Source organism: Sus scrofa, chromosome 1 (genome assembly GCF_000003025.6).
Source record: "Sus scrofa isolate TJ Tabasco breed Duroc chromosome 1, Sscrofa11.1, whole genome shotgun sequence".
NCBI lineage: Eukaryota > Metazoa > Chordata > Mammalia > Artiodactyla > Suidae > Sus > Sus scrofa.
Window position 1 is genome coordinate 224,821,479 of NC_010443.5, and position 26,750 is coordinate 224,848,228.

General features: G+C 37.9%; 1 long non-coding RNA gene across 1 annotated transcript in view; it reads right to left on the minus strand.

Annotated features, from left to right (window-relative positions):
* The window catches only part of LOC106509188, a 39,793-nt gene continuing 14,626 nt past the window's right edge, over positions 1,584-26,750 (minus strand). Inside the window, exon 3 of the long non-coding RNA XR_002336331.1 lies at positions 1,584-1,662. This is a non-coding gene — a long non-coding RNA (uncharacterized LOC106509188). The remainder of the gene's footprint in view (positions 1,663-26,750) is intronic.

Genomic DNA, 26,750 nt, shown 5'->3' on the forward strand with positions numbered 1-26,750 from the left:
CACTAAATATAAATATGAACTATGATGTCTCAGAATGGTGGCAAAGTACAATAAAAGATTGGTAGCTCCATCGTTGTTCACTTTCCTCTTTTATGCATGGGTGAGTGCACACCATTAAGATGAACCTGCTGAACCACCAGCAGCCTGACGGTGATGAGAAGGTGCTACCTTCTGACGTAAGAGTCTCACCTGGGGGATGTGCACAGTTCTCTCCAGAGATGCTGAAAGTTTGCTCTGTTTTCCTACATTTGCAGTGCTCCAGAAATAGAGATAGGAATCACATATAAGCCACTTTTCACATTCCTGAAAATATTACAGAAAGTTAAATTCCCATTTCTTCTTTTTTGACCTGAGCTGTCTTGCTTCTCAATTTTACAATCAAATTCCTAAAAGGTAATGATGATCATCATACAGTTTTTTTTAAGTATCTCTCTTAACTTAGACCTCTTCCTGCCTTCTTAAATCAAAATCTGAGGACTGATTTAATGGCCTTTTTTGGGGGGGAGGAGAAAACAGAAGATGATAATTACAGTACTAAATAAATGAAACAAGTGGGCCAAATTAAAATATATGATGATAATATGCAATATATTTGATATAGCTAAAAATCCTATAGCAATTAATGTCAACATTAGCCAGGAATTGTTAGTATCAAGACCATAAAGAGATCTTGAACAAGCATCATTTCACATATCAGGTCACTGAAGCTCCCAAACATTGTATGACTTGCTTGATGCCTCACAGAAAACTCACTGGTTCATGAGGAACCAACCCAGCTCTCCTGTGTTCCAGAGCTGTGTTCTTTCCATAACATTATAGTCCATACTTACTAAATACTATATGCATTTTCTGTTGCTGGATAACAAGTTACCACAAAGACAGTGTCTTAAAACAACAGATATTTCTTATCTCACAGTTACTGGGTCTGGATTCCAGGCAAGGCCTAGATGGATCCTCCCTACAGAGTCCCAGAGGGCTGCAGTCAAGGTGTCAGCCAGCCTGCATGTCTTTCTAGAGCTCGTGTTTTTCTTCTAAGTGCATGTAGTTGTTGGCAGAATTTATCTCCTTGTGGCTGCAGAACTGAAGGCCCTGTTTTTCTTGCCAGCTCTCAGCTGGGAACCACCCTTAGCAACTAAAGGCCACACACAGTTCCTTGCCATGGCCCTCTCACAACTCAGCAACTTATTCTTTCCTATAGGCTAGCAGGAGAGTCTCCCTCCAGTCCACAAAGACAGGGTCCTAAAAAATGTAATGCAATCATGGGACTATCCCATCACCCTTGCCACATTCTATTCATTAGAAACAAGTCCCATGTTTTGCCTCCATTCAAGGAGATAGGATAATAAAAGGCCATGACTCACTGGGGGTCATCTCAGAATCTTGCCTACCACAAGCATAATTTGAGAAATAAAAGCACAAACCTATACTTGCAACAATCCTGCCACTTCCTATTAGCTAATATTATAAGACTAATTGTATCAATGACTTCTGTTCATTATTGGAACCTTTGTCTTAGTCTGCTCAGACTGCTGTAACAAAATACCACACACTGGTGACTTAAACGACAAACATTTATTTCTCACAGTTCTGGACGATGAGAAGTTCAAGATGAAGGTGCCAGCAGATTCAGTGTCTGGTGAGATCCCTTTTCCTGGCTTCTATCTTCATATGGGAGAGAGACAGAGAGAGAGGGGGAAGGAGGGAGAGAGAGAGGGTGAACGCTTATGTCTCTTCCTTTTTTATAAGAGCATCAATTACATCATGAGAAACCCACATGACCTACTCCAATTCTAATGACATCCTCAAAATCCCATCTCCAAAAGCCATCACATTGGGGGTTAGGAATTCAACGTATGAACTTTAAGAGGACACAGTCTATATAAACCTTATATTTTGATTCTTTTTCTCTTCACTGTAGTAGCATGAAGCTGCGAGGTCTTTTTTGTATGTCAATTGTCTCATTTCTTTAGCATACATGCTGAGAAAATCTTGATTATGGACTATCTTAAGGACCAGGCTATTTTACTTGAAACAGAAGACAACTAATAGAGCTGAGCTTTTTTTCAATGACATGTATTTGGGAGGTGCCCAACTGATTTCACAAATGGATAGCACTTAGCCAAGCAGGGAAAAGAAAAGAGGGCATAAGAGACTGGGGAAAATTAAATAGTACCTTGACAACCAGAGGGGAAATTTTCACTATTTGGTACGAGGAGCTTTACAGCCATCCATGGGCAGGGCTTGAACGGTTGTTGAGTTTTTGGAAGAAGCTAAGATAACACTTTTTTTAGCAGCATTCATGACACAATAGAAAGGGGAAATTTTTTTTTTCTGGATTTAGGTCCCACTTAGCTTTAAGACCTTTCCCAAGTCACTGAAAACCTATGATTCTTTCCTTCATGTACTGCATGTAAACCTCAGGCTACCGATGAGAAATAGATGAGGATTTAAATGAGGAAACAGCATCTTATCAATAACTTGCATAAGGAAACTTAACTTTGAGATAAGATCAGCATTTGGTTTAGGGCACAGGCCAGAGTTGATGTGTTATTTAATTGAGTCATACAGATGTGTAGAATCTGAAAGTTATGCATATGTAAGGTATTACTATTTAAATTTATTTGATGTGTTATAAATCACAAAATTCATTCAAGCTTAAAGAATTAAAACAATGTATAATGAAGATAAAGATGTAATCCTGTCCTTGTTCCATCTCTATCTCCTAAAATGTGCAATATTAAGACTAGTATGTACTTTCCTTTTTTTTTTTTTTTGCCTTTTTAGGGCTGCACTTGCAGCATATGAAAGTTTCCAGGCTAGGGGTCCAATCGGAGCTGTAGCTGCCGGCCTACACCACAGCTACAGCAATGCTGGATCCGAGCCACATCTGCGACCTACACCACAGCTCACGGCAATGCCAGATCCTTAACCCACTGAGCAGACCAAGGATCGAACCTGCGTCCTCATGGATGCTAGCCAGATTCATTTCCACTGAGCCATAACAGGAACTACAAGACTAGTATGTACTTTTCCATGCCTATTCCCTTGCCCATATGTTTCTGCATAAATACACACGTGTGTGGAAACATATATACACTCTGTAAATTGAAACTTGATAGAATATCATGGGCCATTCACTTAAGACAGTATACATAAAATTAAATTTATCTTCTTTCCCTCTAATTTTTGTGTGTGAGTGTGTATTTTTTTTTTTCCTGCCGCATCTGCGGCATAGGCAAGTTCCAGGGCCAGGAATCAAACCCCAGCTGGAGCTGCAACCCATACCACAGCTGCAGCATTGCTGGATCTTTAACCCACTATGCCAGGCCAGGGACCAAACTCAAGCTGCTACAGAGACAACGCATGATCCTTACTTAAGCTGCCACATTACAGCAGGAACTCTGTGAGTATTTTGACTTGGGGATTGTACATTTGCTTTTTTATTTAGATATTTTTATTTTTTTTTTTTTTTTTTATTATTTATTTATTTATTTGTCTTTTTGCCTTTTCTTGGGCCGATCCCAGGCTAGGGGTCTAATCGGAGCTGTAGCTGCCGGCCTACGCCAGAGCCACAGCAATGTGGAATCTGAGCCGCGTCTGCAACCTACATCACAGCTCATGGCAATGCCATATCCTTAACCCACTGAGCAAGGGCAGGGATCAAAGCCTCAACCTCATGGTTCCTAGTCGGATTTGTTAACCACTGCACCACGAAGGGAACCCCTAGTCAGACATTTTTAAATTTGCTTTCCATCTATCATCTTTCCTTTGCCCCCAACCCTGTCGCCACCCCTCCAAGTAACCCAGGTTAAAATTTACTGTGTATCTCTCTAATCCTATACACATAAGTACACATACCACACACTCAGTCACCTACATGGGAGAGCTGTTACTGTTTTATTAGAATTAGATTGTATTGTGTATAATTCTCCAAATCGTTGTTTACCTAACACTATTTCCTAGAACTCTTTCCAAGGTGACTAATATAGGTCTAGTTCATTCCTTTTAATAGATGCATAACTTTCCATGCTGTGGGCTGTCATACTTTAACTATTTTGAACAATATGACAATAAATAATCATGTATGTATATTTCCTTTTGTAGTTGACTTAGAATATATTTCTACAAGTGGGACTGCTAGGTTAACAGCAATTTATATTTTTCATTTTAATTTTAGTAGGCATTGCCATGTCTCTTTCCAAAGGATATCATAAATCCTGTCATTGGTATATGAATGTACTCTTTTATGTGTGCATCCCACAAGATAAGCCTTTACATTCCATGTTTGCTTAACTTTATCAGTCTAATATCAGTAAACTGATCTATCATTTCAACTTTTAATGTATTTATTTAGCACATACTTTTCCCACTTTTTACGGGTTTGTCTTCGTCAAGTTTTAAGTGCTGTGTGTATAATTATGAATATAAACCCTTTGCCTTTTGTATTACTAATACTTTTTCTATATTTATTTTTTACTTTGTGGTATCACATACCATAATTGTTCTTAACTTTTAATAAATACAGCTGTATTTTTCTGTTATAGGTCTGAGTTTCCAGTCTTGATTATGCATTTCTATCCTAAACCTAAAGAAAGGAACAGATATCCAGGTACAGGAAGAACAGAGGGTCCCAAACAGGATAAACCCAAAGAGACCTACACCAATTCATGTTATAATAAAAACAGCCTAAGTTAAATATAAAGAGAGGATTCTAAAGGCAGCAAGAGAAAAATGAAGAGTTAATTACAAGGGAACCCCCATATGGCTCTCAGCCGATTTCGCTACAAAAACACTGATTATGCATTTCTCTCCCATTGTTCTATACAGTCTAAGTTTTCTTGCAAATTTTTGTTTGTTTATATGCATATTTGAATTTCCATCTTTAATCACCATAGTAACCTAGTTTCCAATTTCTAAATTCATTCTGATTACTAGGACAAATTTCATTTAGTGTTGGGCTGATTCCTTTTTCTCCTTCCTACAAGCCTAATAGAAATCTTATAATTCTGATTGTCTGATGTTTTATCTTCATTTTCAATATAATTGACATAGACATTCCTAAAACTCTTTTGCTGAGTTCAGGCTAAGTGATTAAAATGTAATTTAAAATTTTTTATCATTCCATAAACTCATGGCATAACTATAATAACTGCTTTCATTTATTCACTGCATAGAAGGATAATGTATTGAGAAATTAACATATGCTTTGGTCTTCTGCAGCAGACCTTTGTTTAAACACAAGAGGTGTCCCACAGAAAGTTGAAGTGTTCTGATATCAATCTCCTTCCTTGCTTTTCTCCTTAAATGTTAACTTCTTGAGATTATGTTGGGTTGGTGCAGAGGAGGGTGGGGCTGAGGAAAGAGGAGGAGAATCATTGGGTGAGGAGGGGGAGACAGGTTCACCTGCAGGGCTGCAGGTTTAGTGGCAATGGAACCACTCCCTGCCCCCAACCTTCCAAGTAGGGAATCTGGGCTGGAGAATCCCAAGTTCCCAGTGTCAGTCAACAAAATCCCCAAGCCCTGCTGAGCCTAGAAGCAGCACAGGGTCATAGGAAACGGCCATTTGAGAGTGGTACACATGAACTGCCAAATATTTCAGCAATTAAGGACCTCCATTTTCTTAATCCTAGGCAAGGAGAAGGAAATCCATGAGTTTGAACAAATCTGACAGAAGAAGGAAGCTCCAAAGAGATTAATACAGCTTAAAAAACAATACTGTGACCCTTATTTATACTCTTTAATTTCTTGAAGTAGAAGCCATGCCAATTATACGCAATGTATACAAGGCATTATGCTAAGTTCTTTATACAGATGGAGTCTTATGTAATGGTGATAACCCTGTGAGTCTGATACTGTTCTTATCCCCTTATCTTTATTTTACTGTTGAAGAAATTTACATTAGCTCATCCAATATCCCACTTCTGGTGAATGGCTAAATAATGATCAAAATCCAGGTTTAAAGTGTGGGCTTTTAACCATTTCTCTCTGCTGCTTCCAGACGACATACATGAAAGCATTTTGAAAACTATGAAGCTTTATATAAATATTACACAAATGCAATATAAATTGTAAGTACAAATGTAGTAGGATGTTTTTTATATTGAATTTCCTTCCCTGCCTGCCCTCACTCACCTCTCTTCTTTGAACTTGTTATCCTTTCCACCAGTAAAGCTGAGCCATGAACACAAGTCTAAATTCCCTGGATTAAGGGAGGGCGGATACCTCCTATAACAAAGAAGTCATTGCTTGGCTTTGAGTTTCAAGTAAAATGTTTTTATACCCAGAGGAAAAATAATCCTCCAAAAGCCAAAATGCTTTTGATTAGTCAGAGCTAGGCACTAAAGTGAAAGAAGGTTATATTTTGAATTGCAAAAAAGACCAAGTTTAGAGGGCTGAGCTCAAAGAGTTTGTAAAATTAGGTCATAAAGTGGAGAAGGAAGAGAAGGATTTAGATGATCCGAGACCAGGGTGGGTCACTGAGACAGTTTCCAACACCTGATTTCTCTAAGCCTTGGCTGCAGGGAGTGTGAAATAATAAGACCCCCAAGGACGCTTGCTGGAATAACAAAGTCAGCTGGGCCTGGCTTTCCAGGGAATATCCTGGAAAGAGTGTAAGCTGCCTCAGGGGAGCCTGGCATTCAGCCTGGCAATGCAGGCACATGGTACTTAAGTGATAAAAAATAGCACTTGTGGATGGACCTGTGGGAGCCTGAGGGATGCACACATTCTGAGGTGGAGCAGAGAAGGCAGCTAGAGTTTTTTGGGCTCTGTAGAGGCCAAGATGTCTTGTGAACCATGAGACCCAAGTCTGACATAAGGAAGGTGAAAAATGTAAGGAAGGTGAAAAATGTAAGATCCCAAATGGCAGAACATGAACATCATTAAGACCACCAGCTGATGCTTGGTAATCAGGCAGGGTGCCCATAGCCAGGTGGAACAAGCTGCACTGCAGTGGGATCCAGGGGTCAGAAGATGGCTGTGGAGCAGATGCCCCCCTCTTCACAGCAAATAGCAATCAAACCACCCAAAGATAGGCCACCCTCTGCATGAAACAGAAAAGATTTCTTTTCTCAAAGAGACTGAGTTAACATGGAAGAGACTAAATCATGAATGAAAATTGCTGAGTGACCTTTAAAAGACAAGGCACAACAGTCCACTATAAATAAAGTATCACTTACACATATTTGAGTCATAATGTGACTATTCAGATCTGATTAAACAATTTCCTATTAAAGAACCATTTCCTGTTGTGGTATCTTTGAGGACCATAAAAGAAGAAATTTTGTCACTGATGGAAGCATCCACCTCTGGCTCACTGCAATGAAGGCTATACCTTCTCTCTCTCTTTTTTTTTTTTAATCTAATTCCACTGTCAGTCATTCCTTAAATATTGCTTGAGTGCCTCTGTGCCAGGCTTTGTAGTCATACTGAGGATACAGTTGTGATTGTTTCCCTCATGGAGCTTACAAACCAGCAGGAAAAAAGACATAAAAATGTTCAGTAGTCCAGTGTGGTAACTGTTACAATGGGAGGGTACCAGCAATGACAAAAGTATCTAGAAAGGGACTTCCCATGTAGCTTGCAGCATAACTACTCGGTATTGCTTCTACAGTGGCTGTGGCTTGACCCCTTGCTCAGGAACTTCTACATGCCACAGCTGCGGTCACTTTTTTTTGTTTTTGTTTTTGTTTTTTTTGTTTGTTTGTTTGTTTGTTTTTAAAGTCTAGAAGGGCTACCTATCCAGTTTGAGCACAGGAGAACAGGAGCATTATAAGGGAATAAAGGAGCTCTTGGCTGAGCCCTAAAGGGAAAATCAGGCCCTTGATAAGAGGTGAGATGGGGTGAGGATAAGGGGAACAACTGCTCTGGCAGTAAGAACAACAGGTGCAAGGGCTGGAGCTATATGTGAACATGTGATGTTCAGTTTGGCTAGAACACTTCTATGTCCATATTTTTCTTCCTTTCAAATGGCATCCTTTGCAGAGAATCACTAAAATCCTCAAGCTTCATCCTCCAGGATCTATAAGTTTTCCCTTGAGTTTCTTAGGCAAGACTTCTATTCTCTTAACATTATTCAAACTAAACAGTTCTCATAGCCCAACCTTAAGTTCAGTCACTCTAAGATCAAAACGGGATAATGGAGGGTAGGAACTTAGCTGCCAAGACATTAAAGAATCAGCCTCCACAATTGTGCTCTATAAATACGGCCATGGTGAATAATAATATGAATAACGCCTAATATCAGAGGTTCCAAAATGTACTTAATTCATGGAGTCTTGGTGTTCTTAGGACTTTTTTCATGGCTCCTCTAGCATAGATACATATAAAAATTCCATTTACCAAAACATTAGGTCACAGAATCTGCCAAAATATTAAAAGGAGGTTAGCACAATCTAATGCTGTATCTGTGAACTACCTTGAGCTAGTACTGCCTGTTGTGTTCAGCAGATATCAAGTACTACTGTGTTAACCTCAAAATATTTAAAATATCCTGCAAGGTCTCTGTGAGTTTGCTGCAACACTCTGGGATGCCTTGCTGCAGATCTAATGCAACACATATATGCCTCAGTTCCATGCTTGCCTTTCGCCAGCTCTCCTCAGTCTTTTAAGAGGGCTGACTTTTGTAGGTGCTCTTACCAAATGACTTGCAGTGAGGGAGACTGGACTGTCTACTGTGGAGTGGGCAGAATGGGGAAGAACCAAATGATTCTCCCATTCCCTCTCTGCTCCCATAGCAGAGTCTGGCAACAAAGGCATCTTCTTCAAAGTTCCAGCTCTGGCCAAACTATGGTCCTAGCTTACATCAGGGAAGCTGATCCTCGAGGCTCCTGTAAGATTGCCTCCTCCCTTTGTCTTCCCCCAGACTAACAGTATGTGATAGGCAGCTTCCAAAACAGCCTCCAATGATGTTCACTGTTACAAACTGAACTGTGTTCCCTGGGGGAAAAAATGTATTGCACTTCTAAGCCTCAGACCCTATGAATGTGATCTTAATTGAAGACACGGTCTTTGCAGATGTAGTCAATAAATCATTGGGGGGGCCATCGTTATAAAAAGGAAAAATTATATATAATTTATATAATAATATATGTAATATATAATCATATAATTGCAAGGGATGACTGCCATCCTTATAAAAGGGAAAAATTTGGACAGAGAGACAAACACAGACACAAGATGAAACACACAAGAACACCATGTGAAGATGAAGGCATAGACTGGGGTGGTAGATCTACAGACCAACGAATATCAAAGATTGCCTGCAAGTTATCAAAAGCTAGGAGAGAGGCATGGAACCAAGTCTCCTTCACAGTCCCAAAAAGGAAAAGACCCTGCTGACACCTTTATCTCAGACTTCTAGACTGGAGAACTGAGACAATAAGTTTCTATTAAACCACTTATTTTGTTATGGCAGCCTGAGCCAACTAAGATACATAACTTCTGGTATTCTCATCCTTGTGTAATCCTCCCCCTTTAAGTGTGGGCTAGACTTAGTGACTCACTTATAATAAATAGAAAACAGCAGAAGTGATGCGCTATTATTTCAGATATAAAAAGACTGGGGCATGAGTGAAATAGGTGAGGGAGAGCAAAAGGTATACCAACCTCCACTTACAAAATAAATTAGTCACGAGAACATAGTCAATAATGTTGTAATATCTTGTATGCTGAAAGACAGTGATGATTTTGTAATGTATAGAAATATCAAATAAGTTCCCAGAACTAACGTACTGTTGAAAGTCAATTATACTTCAATAAATATGTTTTTTTTAAAAACTGGGGTTCTATTTTAAGTGCACTCTCTCCCTCTCATAGACCACTTGCTCTAAGGGAAACCAGCTGCCATGACATAGGCTACCCTGCAGAGACACTCAATGTGGCAAGAGACCAGAGCCTTACCAACCATCACCTAAGTGAACATGGAAGTGGATGCCTCACCTTAAGCACCCAAAAGTAAGACAGCAACCCCAGCTAATAGCTTGACTACAACTTCATGAGGGACTTTGAGCCAGAGATAACCATCTAAGCCATACTCATATTCCCAACCCTCAATGCATGAGGTAATAATCCTTTGTTGCTTTAAACCAGTAAGTTTAGGGATAATTTGTTACACAGCAACAGATAATATAGAATGGTTATGACTTCCTGCTGCTGTTAATTCCTAGATCACCTATTTTCTCCCAAATTTGGTTTCTCAGCTTTTCTAATACCTGTGTAGCCAATCTGGTATTAAAGCTGCTGTTTTATTTTGTTTTATGTTTTCTAAGGCAGTACCCATGGCATATCCAAATTCCCCGGCCAAGGACTAAATCTGAGCTATAGCTCCGACCTACACCACAGCTGCAGCAATGCCAGATCCAAATAGTATATATATTTATTTCATATGTACAAAGGTAAGCTTCATTTGAGAATTTTAATGAAACTTCCAAATAAAAAGTAACATACCAGACATAGCTCTTTTTGTTGTAGCCAATGGCTTGAGCGTGGTGTTTCATGGGAAGAACGTTAATTTCTACCTTGATTCATCAAAAAAAAGTCTTCAAATAACTGCCAGTGAGAAAGAGGCAACATTTCTAAGGTCATCCTAGCAGCCCACACTCTTGGATATAAGATGAAGCAAACATTTATTATTTATGTGCTGCCACAGATATGTAGTCATAAACAATAGCTGACATTCCACATGTCAATTCTGAATTCCTAAGAGCTTAATAGAAAAACAACTTAATGTCAACTCCAATTCCCTTATTTTCTAGAGTAGGAGTTTCTATTTAGCAAGCTTCCCACTGATTTGAGATAAAGAAGAAAAAGATTTGGTTTTGTCTGTATTATTCATCTAAAAAAGTATTGAAGGATATTTATCTCCTCTTCAAAATCCTCATGTCTGGGAGTTTGCATGGGGACTGTGAACATCAATGTATTTCTTTCCGGAATATTTCTGTAGGCTCTGCATCTGTCCATGATCACTCTCTTCATTTCCTCAGACCTCCAATCTGTGTGTTTCCATACCTGGGGAGTGTGACTACAAACTGGAATACTGCATTACACATGCAGGGGCCACCATTAGAAAGTTTCCTCAATCTTTTCTTTCTATCACAGAAGGCTTAAACTTCTGCTGTTCATCAAATAATTTCCTTTCCTGAAGTAACTTGTTTCGAAACCCCATTTCCCAGGAGAGGCAGCCTGAAAAAAATGATTCTTCCCCCAAAAGGTTACAGCAGCATTCACTGCATTAAGACATAATTTTTGCACTAGAACCTGATTCTTCTATAATTACCTGTCTGCATTTTTATCATAGAAGCCACCAGACGTCTTGGTTCTATAGGTCTATATATATAAAATAGTTGTTGAAATTGTGTGTTTGAGGAGGGCAGAGAGAACTGGTGGATCGTGAAAAGTAGGTGGTGGTTGTGGTGGTGACTGTTTAGGACAAGTTTAGGACAATTTATACATCTTGGGACCCTGAAAATATCTGCAGATGTGGGGTATTTGGGGGCAAACCTCGGGAGCAAAATACCTTTTAGTAGCTATTCCTGCTTTACATAAAAATCATGCCATTTCCCTGAGCCACTATGAGTGCAAAGTGATGCTCTGATGTGTTCAAATGCTTAGCCACCTAAGGACGAAATAAGTATGGACAAAATAGCCTCCAGTGAAAAGAGGAACATGATTCAAACCTCAGAAAAAAAAATCACTGAGGATAAATGAGCTGTTCCCATGCCTCTGTTAGTGTTCATTTTTCACTAAGGGTGACTCTGGTGACATCTGTGTGCCTTTGGCCGTGTGGGATTCAGAATTTCCCTTAACATTCTAGAAATCCCACAGCTAGCAGCAGCATCACAACAAAGGTGAAGACTAACTAGTTTATGTTGCTTGTTCATGAGATGTCTTTCTTCCACCTCTTTTGTGAGCATCAAAGAGACTGAAATAATTTGGGCTACGTTCATTCTCAAAAGGTAAACATTAGTATAGTCAATCCATTTGGCCACATGCCCACACCAAGCTGGCTTCCAGGGAGACTCAGGAACACTTCACTCTTTACAGGTACTCTCAAATAGACAAGAAAATAGTAAATTTCAGCAAAGAAGTAGCCTCTCACACATCTGAAGTATCACTCAACTTTAACATGTGTTTTCCAAGTATAGAGCCCAAGTATGTTATCTTTAAGGAAATAAATAAATAAAACTCAAGGGAAATGTATACTATCTTTGTTTACCCCAAGGCTTCACTACTGGCAAAAATTATCATTGCTTTCATATTCTTTATACCATCATGTATTCTGCATATAATAAAGACAACAGAAAACACACTGAATTTGGAGCACCAGTCTGTTTAAGATGCATCAGGGTTAAAAGTTGTTAATCTTAAAGATACTAACGTTAAGATCTTAGTTGTTTTTTTTTTGTTTTGTTTTTGTTTTTGTTTTTGTTTTTTTTTGTCTTTTTGTCTTTTGTTGTTGTTGTTGTTGCTATTTCTTGGGCCGCTCCCGCGGCATATGGAGGTTCCCAGGCTAGGGGTCGAATCGGAGCTGTAGCCACCGGCCTACGCCAGAGCCACAGCAACGCGGGATCCGAGCCGCGTCTGCAACCTACACCATAGCTCACGGCAACGCCGGATGGTTAACCCACTGAGCAAGGGCAGGGACCGAACCCGCAACCTCATGGTTCCTAGTCGGATTCGTTAACCACTCACTGCGCCAAGATCTTAGTTGTTTACCTAAGGTTTTCCAATACCTGGAAGGCAAAGAGAGGATTACCTGTATTGTAATGATGGTAAAAACAATTGCACTTAATGATTTTGTTGCCTCAAGTAAAGCAAGAGCTCTAAGATAGGAGATATAAAAGAAATTACTGTTCTACACTAGGGAAGTCATAGGCCAGCAAGGTAGAAGAGTCCAGAATTGCCATAAGTGGACATTTTCTAATCGTCTCAGAAGCAATAATAAAAATTCAGCAGAAAGGGAGGATAAGGAAATGAAAAAGCCTCACTTCTAAAATTCACATTGCCCCCTCTTGGAAACAATACTGTGAATTTGAATTTGCACTTCACATGGCCACATACTATACAAGCAAGGTTGTGGGAATCAGACCAACTGGGTTTCTAATGTACATTACAATTTTTATATGTCTATCCTTGAGTAAGTCATTGACCTTCTCTCAGCCACAGTTTCCACACCTATAAAATGATGATAATATAATAATCCCCTTAAGGAAATGTTAAGACTAAACTAAATACTACATACACAGCATTTAACCCTGGTAGTTAAAACTGCTCTCTGTACAATAAATAAAACTATTCTCCCATAGAAATACAAAAACAAAATATATGATTCTCATGTTGCCCAATATTTGGATATCATCACACTTTTGCTCATCTCCATGATCACTGATAATGAAGAATTAGATTTAAAGCTTAAAAGTTGAAAAAATGCATAATTTTTAAATCCTCTTTGAAATAAAAGGATATAGTCTTATGTATACAGTAACCAAGTCACACCACCTGTACAAATAGTTTCAGTCAGCATGCCCCAGGTCATCCACATGTGATGAGAAAAAATCAAATTAAATTTGTACATTACTGCCACCTTTAAATAGATTGTTATATTTTGCAACATTATAGTATGATTCTGATGTGATCAAAGTAACACATTTAAAAAGGGGGAAATATTGGCCTGAGGAAGCAGTTCTTCCCTCTGGCCATAAACTAGATTCATAGGTAAAATAAGACATCTGCATTCCCATGCTTTAAAAACATATAATTGACTAAAGGATCATAAAATAGTCAAAAGCTTCCCACTCACCCCATAAAAACCAAGTATAAAACTGGGGGAAAAATTCAAAACAGTCACTTCACAGTTCTGGAAAATAACTAAAGGCAGACAACAAATTAAGAAGCATTTATTCATGAAAATCAGCTGAACTTTGCGTAAGAGGAGTGGGATTCTGAAGCCTTTTTGCCTAAGGCTGCTCTCATCCCACTTTTAAACCCCCTAGTTTGCTAGTGAAGTAGTATTACAAAAGCGAGGTTGACCATGAAAACACGCAGCTTTCTGCAGGCACAGGAAGAACTGATTTGGGGCAAAAGATGAAAATCCACACTTAGCAAGGCTATCAGTAAAAGAGGCCAATTCATTAGAAAAAGAAACGGGCAAATCCACAGCTCTGCTAGCTTGACAGTGAAGTACAGCTGGGGCAAGTAGTGAACCCACCAGAAAATTAAAAGGGAGAGTATGAAAATGAGACAGATAGATAAGCTCTCCACACATCTTTGTGTGACTACAAAACCAAACATCTTTGCAAGGGAAATCTGAGATGGTCTGATGGAAAATAAAATTCAAGAAAGAAAATAATTACTTGAACTTTGAACATGCTACCAAACATATATACTGATTTATCAGCAAAGAATGGAAGGTTATAGGGTTGAGGTGTTTGAGTAGAACCTCAGTCCAAATCACTGGCTAACAACTGAGGTATGAAGACACAGGTACAGCCATTATAAATCCAGGCAAGCAATAAAAATAAAAACTCAGGAGTTCCTGTGGTGAACCCAACAAGTGCTCATGAGAAAGTGGGCTCAATCCATGGCCTTGCTCACTAGCTTAAGGATCTAGCCTTGCCATGAGCTGTGGTATAGGTCGCAGATATGGCCTGGATCCCACGTTGCTGTGGCTGTGGCATAGGCTGGCAGCTACAGCTATGATTCCACCCCTAGACTGGGAACTTCCATATGCTTCAGGTGCCATTTCTTTTGTTTTTTAGACTTGACATATAAGTGAAGTCATACAGTATTTGTCTTTCTTTGATTGATTGTTTATCATGATTACTATGATATATTTTGACATATATATGTATGTATATGTCTGAGTGTGTATGTGTATATACATACATATACACATACACACACACACACACACACACACACACATACATCTTCTTTATCCAGTCATCTCTTGATGGACATTTAGGATAGCAGACTAGAAATTTGAAGTAGTTTGAATATAATTAGTTCAAAGAACTAAAGAAACTGTATTTAAAGAATTAAAGGAGAACATGATAAGAATGACTCAACAAATAAGGAATCTCAAAGATAAGTAGAAACAATTAAAAGAACCAAATGGAAATGTTAAAGTTGAAATGAACAATGGCGGAAATGAAATATCAGTAGACAGGCTCAGCGGGATATTTAAGATGAAAATATTTTTGAGAATTAAAAAAAGCAGTGAACTTAAAGAAAGTCAATGGAAATTATCAAATCTGAGGAATAAAGACAAAAACTGAAAAAAAAAACCAATCAGAATATCAGGAACTTGTGGGACAACACCAATTGTACCAACATATATGTAAGATAAGTCACAGAAGAGAAAAGAGAGATGGAGTAGAAAAATTATCTGAGAAAATAATGAATGAAACTTTCTTAATTTGATTTTTAAATATAAGATTAATCTAACAATCCAAGAAACTCAACGAACACCAAGTACTATTAACACATAGATCCACACCTTGATATGTCACAATCAAAATGCTGAAAGTCAAATATAAAAATCTCAAAAAAAGTAACAGAAAAATGACTCATCCTACACAGGGAACAACAATACAACTAAAGGCTGACATCTAATCAGAAACAAAAGGATCCACAAGACAATGGAGTGACATAATTAAAATACCGAGATAAACTACCAACCAAAAAAAAAACTGCATTTAGCGAAAATATTCAAAAATGAAAAAGAAATAAAGACATTTCAAGATAAATAAAAATTGAGAGAATCTGCTGCTAGTAAATCTAAAGGGGATCTGAAAGTGTATTTTGGTTACCTCTAGTATCAGATGACACCAGAGGTAATCAAAATACACAGAAGAAATAAAGAACACTAGAATTAATAAATACATATGTAAATATAAAAAGCTGTAAAATATATTTTCTATTTTCCTCGATTTATTTTTAAAACATAAGATTATATAAAGCATTAATCATAGCACTGCATTATAGGGATTAGTATATAACATATATGACAATAAATAGTACAGTGAATGGCAGAGATAAAGAAGCTTTTTGGAGTTCCTGTCGTGGCACAGCAGAAACGAATCCAACTAGCAACCATGGGGTTGTAGGTTCAATCCCTGGCCTGGCTCAGTGTGTTGAGGATCCAGCATTGCCATGAGCTGTGGTGCAGGTCACAGCCACAGCTTGGATCTGGCATTGCTGTGGCTGTGGCATAGGCCGGGAGCTGTAGCTACGATTAGACGCCTAGCCTGGGAACCTCCATGTGCCATGGGTGTGGCCTAAAAAGGAAAAAAAGAAAGGAAGAAAGAAAGAAAGAAAGAAAGAAAGAAAGAAAGAAAGAGAAGGTTTTGAAGCAAAGTTTCTATATTTTATTAGTATTTAACCAGTATTAACCTAAGTAGATTGTGATAAATTCAGATGCGCATTGCAATCCCTAGAGCAAAAACTAAGAAAATAACTTAAAAAAAATAATTAACAGAATTGGCGATGACACACAAAAATTTTAACACAAGAGAAGACATTAAAGAGAAACAAGGGAACAAAATGACATGAGGCAAATGCAAAACAAATAGCAAAACTGAAGATGTAACTCCAAACATATCAATAATTACATTAGGAGTTCCTATCATGGCTCAGCAGAAACGAATCTGACTGGCATCCATGACAATGCAGGTTTGATCCCTGGCCTTGCTCAATGGGTTAAGGATCTGGCGTTTTCATGATCCGTGGTGTAGGTTGCAGACGTGGCTTGGATCCCATGTGGCTGTGGCATAGCCAGCAGCAACAGCTCCGATTCAACCCTAGCCTGGGAACCTCCATAAGCCACAGGTGTGGCCCTAAAAAGACAAAAGACAAAATAATAATAATAATTACATTAAATGTGAATGGACTAAATACCTTTGGGGGGGCGCTTTTTAGAGCTGCACCTGCAGCATAGGGAGGTCCCAGGCTAGGGGTCAAATCAGAGCTGTAGCTGCTGGCCTACACCACAGCCACAGCAACACCAGATCTGAGCCACATCTGTGACCTACACCACAGCTCACAGCAACGCTGGATCCTTAACCCACTGAGCGAGGCCAGGGATCAAACCCACAACCTCATGGTTCCTAGTCGGATTCGTTTCCGCTGGGCCACGACAGGGATTCCTAGACTAATACCTTAATCAAAAGACAGATTTGTCAGACTGGACGAAAAGCAAAACCCAAAGAGATGCTGTCTACAAGAGATAAACTTTACATTCAAAGCCACAAGTAAGTTGTAAGTAAAAGGATGAAAAAAAAAGATATATGATACAAGCAGTTACTATAAAAAGCTGGAGTGACTATATGAATATCACACTAAATATTAAGAATAACTATTACTAAAGCCAAAGAGGGAAATTTCATAATGATAAGAGTGAATACGTCAGGAAGATATGAATGTATACATACCTAAAAACAGAATAACAAAAGAAACAAGTACATAAATTTCAAGGTAGTCTCACTTACTGATTCCTTATATTTCCTGCTAAGTTCAGACTAAATACTGGGACTAAATAAACACAGTTTTGAAATACAGATTCACAGGAAGTTACAGGGGTAGTAGAGAGACATCTTGTGTACTCTTCACCTCACTTCCCCCATTGGTTAGATCTTACACAACTATAGTACAATATCAAAACCAGAGAAATTGATATTTTTATAACTTGTTTATAATTCTGTCATCTTATCACAAGATAAAAACTGTGTAACAACTGCTACAATTAAAACACAAAACTAGGAGTTTTCACTGTGTTACAGTGGGTTAAGGATCTAACTGCAGCAGCTCAGGTCACTGTGGAGGCATGGATTTGATCCCCACCTTGGCACAGTGCGTTAAGGATCCAACATTTCCGCAGCTGTGGTGCAGGTTGCAACTGTGGCACAGATTCCCTCGGCCCAGGAACTTCCATATGCCATATGTGTGGCCAAAAATAAAAGCAAAAACAAACCAAAATACAAAACTATTCCATCACCACAAGTATCCCCTTATACTACCCCTTAAAGCCATACCTATCTCCTCTCCCTCCCAACCATAACCCTTATTTTGACACTTCAAAAATTTTTATGAATAAAATCATACAGTGCAAGATATTTTGAGATTGGCTTTCTTTCACTCAGCACAATGCCCTTGAGATACTTCCAAATTGTTGTGTGTATCAAGAGTATCAGTTGTTGTATGTTGTTCCTTTCTTTTGCTGAGTAATATTCATGGCATGGATATACCACTGTTTGTTTAACCATTCACGTATTATAAGACATTTTGTTTGTTCACAGTTTGAGGCTATTATAAATAAATCTGCTATAGACCATTGCATACAATCTTTTCTGAGGACAAAAATTTTCATTTAACTGGAAAAAATATGTACAGACGTGATTACTGGATTGTAAGGTTATGGGTATATTTCATCTTAAGAAACTACCAAAACATTTCCATATTGATTATTCCATATTACATTCCCATCAAAAATGATTTAGAGATCCAGTTTACTAGTATCCTGGCCAGCTTTTGGTGTTCTTGCATTTTTTTACTTTAGCTGTTCTAACAGGTGTGGAGTAGTATCTCATTGCAGTCTTAATTTTCATATCCTTAATGGTAAGGGATGTTTAATATCTTTTCATGTTCTTATTTGCCATTTATCTTCTTTGGTAAAATGACTCTCTATGTCTTGTTCCCATCTTCTAATTAAATTGCTTGTTTTCTATTACTGCTGAATTTTGAAAGTCCATTACAAATTATGGATATGAGTCCTTTATCAGATATGTAGTTTGCAAACATTTGGAGTGATTGAAATATCTATTTAAGCAGTAGTTACATGCCAGCCACATTTGTCAAATCTCATCAAATTGTACATCTGAAATAGATGCATCTTTAGCAAATGTGATTCTCTCTCAATAAGGTTGCCTTCAAAACAACAAAAAAGATATGTGGTTTGCGAATATTTAAATGTAAAATATAAAACTTTGGGAAGAAAACATGAGAGAACATCTTCGGAACCTAGGGATTGATCAAGTACTCTTAGACATAATATCAAAAGTACAGTTAATAAAATAAAAATCAATATATATTTTCACCAAAATTTTTAAATGCTGCTTTGTGAAAGACCCTATTAAGAGAGATGTTAACAATAATGGAAAGGGAATACTGTGAGAACCAGGAATGAAATACCAGGTGCTATGTATTAAATGTAGGATCCATTTTGAGTTAATTTTTATGTAAGATTTAGGTTGTGTTTTTTTTTTTGCCTATGAACATACAATTGTTCTAACAATATTTGTTGACAAGACTATCATTCCTCCATTGAATTGCTTTTGCACACTTGTTAAAAATCATTAAGTATATTTGTTTGGGTGTACTTCTGGGTTCTTTTTTCCATTCCATTGGCCTAAGTGTCTGTCCCTCTGCCAACCACATAATCTTGATTACACATAGTTTTATAATGTCTGGAAATAAAATAGAATGAATCCTCCCAACATTCTGTTCTTTTTTTTTTGTCTTTTTGCCATTTCTTGGGCTGCTCCCGCAGCATATGGAGGTTCCCAGGCTAGGGGTCGAATCAGAGCTGTAGCCACCCACATATGCCAGAGCCGCAGTAACACAGGATCGGAGCCGAGTCTGCAATGTACACCACAGCTCACGGCAACGCCGGATCCTCAACCCACTGAGCAAGGCCAGGGATCAAACCCACAACCTCATGGTTCCTAGTTGGATTCGTCAACCACTGAGCCACAACAGGGAACTCCCTCTTCTTTTTTTTTTTTTCCCCAACATTCTGTTCTTATTTTTCAAAATTGTTTTAGCTATTCTAGTTCTTTGCCTTTCCATGTAAGTCTTAGAATGATCTTTCCTGTTTCTATAAAATACCTTGCTGGTTAATACAGTTTTAGGGGCTACTCAAGTATTAAGTGTATGGAGGATTCATCCAGAGGTCCTTCTGTCTAAGTAGTTATTTCTATGTGACCCCAGACCCAACTATTTGAATTGGGGTGAACAGCTGACTCAAAGGAAACCCTTATATTGAATGACTGTAACATAAAGCCTAGAGAAAAAACAGAAAATCTGGCCAATTAGGATAGTTTTTTAGGTATCAGAACTAGAAAATAAAAATGCTGTGATCAGCTGGAGAAGTTTAAGAGAAGAAAAAATGAGGGATAATATGAGCTGGAGTTGGCATGCTGCAAGTCTAAACTATCCACAAGAAAATATTACAATAGAGGAGAGTGACAAAACCCTCACGTAAGTAAAAAAGGCACTGTGAGGAGAGTGAGAAGAAAAATGGAAGAATAATGTGAAAGCAAGGATGAGATAAAAATGTAAACTAAATGGTGTATTCAAAAAAGATATGTTTAAATCTTAACCCTCGGTACCTCTGAATATGACCTTATTTGGGAATAAAGTCTTTGCAGATGTAATGAAGTTAAGATAAAGTCATAGTAGATTAAGGTGGATTCTAATGCAGTGTATGGTGTCCTTTCATGAAGAGATAAATTTGGGCATAAACAGGAGAAGAAGGCCTTATGAAGAGAAAAGCAGGAATTGGAGCTATGCTGCCAAAAGCCAAGGAACACTGAGGTGTGCCAGCAACCACCAGAACATAAAAGGAGCAAGGAAAGATTCTCTCCTAGATCTTCAGGAGGAGCCCAGCCCTGCTGATACCTTGATTTCAGACTTCTATTCTACAAACAGTGAAACAGTAAATTCTTTGTCTTCTAAGCCATCACTTTTGTGGTACTTTGTCACAGGATCCCTAGGAAATGACTACACCAGGTAATGCTTGAGAGATGGGGAGAGCAGCTTCTATTCTTAAAGATTTTCCAATTCCCATGCAACCGGACTGAGGCCACTTGCCCTTATGACAGATTCCTGAATGTGTTTCACATGAATAAGTATGAGTTGGGCTCTGCTACTTGAAGCCAAAAGAGCCAAAGAGAACATGAATGGTAACATAACAAGAAATAAACTTGTATTTCCAAGTCTAACAGTATCAATGATCTTGCTTTCCATGGTTAGTACCTTATTAAAAACATAAAGTAGTTAAGAGGATGTAAGTGGCTCTAAAAAGGGTAGAAGAAATTTACTTACAACAAGGAAGCAGACAAAGCTCCCAAAGAGCCCAGCTATTTACTTCCATTGCTGAGAGAAATAATCAAACAAGACATTAGAACATCAACTAAGAAATATTCTATTTTTGTTTCTCTTTCTTCTTCTATAGAACATTGGTTACTGATAACAAATCATGCCCTATAGAAAACTAAATAATCCACCGCTGAGCAAAGATAATACGAAATGTGTGAACCCACGCTTATTAGACACTGAGATGGTTACTTTTTTTTTTTTTTTTTTTTTTTTTTTTTTTTTTGGCTGCACCCATGGCATGCAAAAATTCCAAGCCAGGGATTGAACTTGAGCCACCACAGAGATCTGAGCCACAGCAGTGACAATGCCAGATCCTTAACCCCCTGGATGATCAGACAACTCCTGAAATAGTTCATTTTGTGTGTCAACTTGGAGGAGCCAAAGAACCCAGATATTCAGTGAAACATTATTCTGGGTGCTTCTGTGAGGGTGTTTTTGGATTAATTTACATTTAGATTAGTGGACTGTGAGTAAAATTAATTGCCCTCTATAATGTGAGTGAGCCTCATCCAATCAGCTGAAGGCCTGAATAGAATAAAAGACCCATGTCCCCCTAGCAAAAGGGAATTCTGCCGGCCTACAGCCTTCAGATTTGAAGTGCAATCCTGGCTATCCCTTGGGTATCCAGCCTAATGGCCTACTCTGCAAATTTTGGACTTACTGACCTCCATAATTATGTGAACCAATTCCTTAAAGTAAGTCTCTCTCTCTGGAGAACCTTGACTAACATGTTAGGCCATGTGTAAGTCACTTTTACTTCAAAATCTACTAATTCATATTTCAACAAAAAGTAACTGAGCACCTACTATGTACTGGACTATTCAAGTATTGGGTATTTACAAGAAAAAATAAAGTCCCGCCCTCAAGAAACATTATTTTACCAAAATCTCGCAATTACTCTATTTAACCCTATTTTCATGCAACAAAATTTAGCTGAGGGAGCGAGTAACAACTTGACTCAGGTCTACAATCACTAAGTAGCCAAGCTGGGTTTCTAAAACCAGCACTGACTCTAGACCTTGACATCTTTTGACATTTTCCATTGCTTCCCTTGGATGACTTGAACAAAAAAAACCCACAGACCTATTGCCACATTTTATTTCAAACTTCCCCTTAACTATCTCCATGATTGCACTTTCAGAGGAATTGATAATAAATATCCCATCCTTGGCCGCATTTGTGGTGAAAATGCCAGTGTTAAGAGAAAGAGGGAAAGAACAGAAAAAGGTTATACAAGGCACCACTCTACTGTGACTGGGTCCATTGGCTCCTAGAAAATGGTAAGTGATGAGTACTCTCTACTGCTTTTCATCCATAAAAGAAAAAATTGTCAAGTGTTCTTAACAGTTACTACATCACAATTAATTTATAGTTTCCAATTCTAGTAATTCTCTTTATGCCACATTTAATCATTCTGCCATCACTACCTTTGACTTGATACAAAAAGAATTATGAAAACCATACCAGAGAATTCAACACTAATGGCCCCTCTCTTTTTCCATTTTAGGTAGTTTACCACAGAAATAAATATTCCTTTTCAGTCAAAAATCAGCCTCTCAGATGGATTTTCAAACCTCTATTCAATAGAAAAGGAGTTAAGGCAAATTAAAAAAAAAAATTTTACACTGGGTTTCATACCAAGAAACTTTATCCTACAAATATTATGAATTAATATTGGGGTCAGAGCCTCCTAAACCTTCAGGAAAGTACTTAGGAACTTCTGAAATCCCATATGTTCTATAAAGCCTTTCCTGCACACAAATTTGCTCTTATCTTGCGCAGGTGTAATTTAAACATGCTACAGGGCATAGTATGTACTCTGATGAATAGCCTACAGATATACTGACTAACATATATAAGAAATGCCTTCTCCCATTTATTTCTTCTTCTAAACATTTTTTTATTCACTGTGGCTGTGGCATATGGAATTCCTGGGGCCTGGGATGGAACCTGCATCACAGCAGTGACCCAAGCTGCTATAGTGACAACACTGGACCCTTAACTGCACCACGAGGAAACTCAAACTTCATGCTACTCTGTTATCTGTCACTTGATGATCTGTCTACATAAATGGCCTTTGTAAAGAAGATAGGATACATATACACAATGGAATATTACTCATCCATAAAAAGAACAAAATAATGCCATGTGCAGCAAAATAGATGGACACATCATACTAAGTGAAGTCAGTCAGATAAAGACAAATATAAGATCATTAGTATGTGGAATCTAACTTTAAAATGATACAAAATAACTCATTTACAAAACAGAAACAGACTCAAGGATTTCAAAAACAAACTCATGGTTGCCAAATGGGAAACACTGTGGGAAAGGATGGATTGGGAGGTTGGGATTGGCATATATTCACTGCTATATACAAAACTGATCAATAACAAGGACCTACTCTTTAGCTTGGGGAAATCTGTTCAATACTTTTTAATGGCCTATATGGGGAAAGAATCTGGAAAAGAATGAATATATATGCATAAGTATGGCTGATTCACTTCGCTATACACCTGAAAATAACACATTAAGTCACCTAAAGCCCAATAAAATGTATTTTAAAAATAAATAAATAAAATAAATAGCCTTTGACCATTAACTTGTAAAATGTAAACTGGAGTACCAATGGAAAAAGACATTGACTATTTGTATTCTATTGACTTTATTTTCTATTCATATCCATTTTTCAAAGTCTAGCTCAAATTCCAGCTATTTTTAGGTTCTTCCTCTGACAACTCTTGCTCAAGCATAATCTTTATTTTCGAGAACAATTTATCTACAACTTGCCATTTGTGTGATTCTCTCTTGCTGTTAACTGTATTCATTTATGGAGACCAAATGAAAATCCAAGCTATGTGTGACCACTGAGCATTAGAGTGGGGTTTATGGATTTACCTGGCCCTGGATCTACACAAGTGAAATGTTTGAAAAACCTTAGGGGAAAAAATTCATGCTGAGAAGAGAGAATTGAGATGAACACATTTGGTCCAAGGTCACTGGGTTCTTACTAAGGGAAGAGATAGTCATCATATTTTGGTATCTGGCCCTCAAATTATTCACAGTACAGTCTTCAAGGAGTAGTTCCTGAGTCCTAAGGTGGAAAATGGTGCTGCAATTAACATGAAATTTAAAATGTTGAAGACTGTTCTATTTATAAGAACTGCTGAATGGAGATGGCAGTGTTTTGCAGCAGAGGGTAACAAAACTGGGGAAAGGCATTTTCCCCACATAAGTAACATGCCTTTCAGGTTGCCCAGCTAGAAACAACAGAAGATTAACAACCAGATATTCCTAGGTGTGGGGCACTATCCAGGTGGGGAACTCAGGCCAGCAGGAATCTTCAGTGCTATGACTTTAGATGTGCTCAACAAACAGCAGCACAAAACCTTCATAATGTTAAGATGGTGCAACAACAACAAAAAAAAGCAATGTGAGAAATTGTTCAGCAACCTAGGAGGTTAGGAAGGACTTCACAGGGGCTAACACTTTCTCAGTGATGCAACACTTGGGAGGAGGAAGGTAAAGGGACCATTCAAAATATTTCTGTTCTCCAATGCTATTACCCTTTTAGACAGGTCAAGTGGCATATTTATTGTTATTTATTTTTATTTACATATATTTGGGGATACTCTTTATTCCTACTGCATGGGCTTTTGTCATCCCTTACTGTCTGTGAAAAAACACATGCTCACCCTCTCATTATTGGTTAAATTGAATTAAGAAATCCTTTTTAGTTATAATAGTGAAAATGGCTTGAGTTCTTTCCACTTATCTGGCTCAAATATTGGTTTTACTACTGTTTCTTTTGTATCCAGATGATGTGTAAGATTTGTGAGAAAATAAGCAACTGGCAGAAAATTAGTAGAGCTGACAGAGCTGAGGAAAATTAGCTGGGCATCTTATGCAAAGACTGTATTTTGGCTGATGCTCAACTCCATTTACTTTTTTTTCTCTTATTCATCCAGGATTAAAATGTGTGTTCTCTCATTTTAAAAGTAAAAACCCAAGAGTAAACAAAGGGATTGTTTTGAGTCAAGGCAAATATCTTTCCCAAAGAAGATTATATGTGTCACATACAAATTAGATTTGAAGGGAAAAAGATCAGGAATTACATTACAAAAGAAAAAATGAATTGTATAATGTGGAAGAAGTAAATACTGAACTTGTAAATTCTAAGCAGCTTTATCTATACTTCATACTCTTGACGTTATAAACTGAAAATACTAACATCTAGGTGGGGAAGGAGTGTGAAAGGTTAGATCACAATATTTTAAAACAAAGTTGTGATCCAACAGGAGATGTGCTGTGGCTCCTGAAAGTGTATTTAATCCTAATTAAATATAGTTTAGAAGCTATGAGACAAGGAAAAGGCCAGTACACTTTAAGGCAGGGCTGGTAAATTATAGCCCATAGGCCAAATTTGGCGCATCACCTGTTTTTATATGGCCCACAAACCAAGGTATGGTTTTTACATTTTTAAATGGATTTTTAAAAAAGGAAAAGAAAAAAGAAGAAGAATGTTTTGTGCCACATGAATAACGTTAAATTCACATTTCAATGCCCATAAATAAAATCCTACAGGAACAGAGTCACACTTGTTCATTTACATGTCATCTATGGATGCTCTTATGCTCTAACAGCAGAGGTGAGTAGTTGTGAGAGAGACTGTAGGACCCACAAAGCCAAAAATATTCACTATCTGGCCCTTTATAGCCAAGTCTTACTTTAGAGAATTCAATTAGATAGTAAATTTGCTTGATTTTAATCTGTAACATAATGAGGGTTTTATCCATCCATACTTTTGGCTGAAGGACTCATTCCAGTAGACCATTCTATGACACATATGTTATATAACATATATGCTATATAACATAACATATAACATTCTATAACTCATTCTGGTAGACCATTCTATAACTTGTTTCAGGTAAGTTACAGCCATGCCTGCCACTATATGCGTTTTTTCCCCTTGAACAAAAACTCAGTTCCCCTAAGGGCTAAAAAAGTTACTTTACAGTGATTTTTCTTTCTTTCCTTTCCTTTTTTTTTTTTTTTGGCCCACACCCGAGACATATGGAAGTTCCCAGGCTAGGGGTCAAATCAGAGCTACAGCTGCCAGCTTACACCACAGCTATAGCAACTCCGGATCTGAGGCGCATCTGCGACCTACGCCACAGTTCATGGCAATGCTAGATTGCTGACCCACTGAGAAAGGCCAGGGATCGAACCCACATCCTCATGGATACTAGTCGGATTCATTTACGCTGCGCCACGACAGAAACTCCCTACAGTGATTTTTCTTAATTCTATTGAGTACGCAAATTACTATCTTACATGCCATCATGTTTCTTCTTTTTTAAAATGGTACAAAAGAGCCTGGCTTATTTTGATACATCTCATACAATCATGTTCTCAAACAAAACTGCCCTACCAAGCTTTGTGTAATATAACTGTATCACTACTTTTGAAATACAACTACAACATTTCTGGGGGATACAACAGACCTTCAGAAAGAGAGATAGGGATGTAGATTACAAGATGAATTAGTAAAATAGATAATAATGGGGTAAATCATTAATATTTTTAAATATATG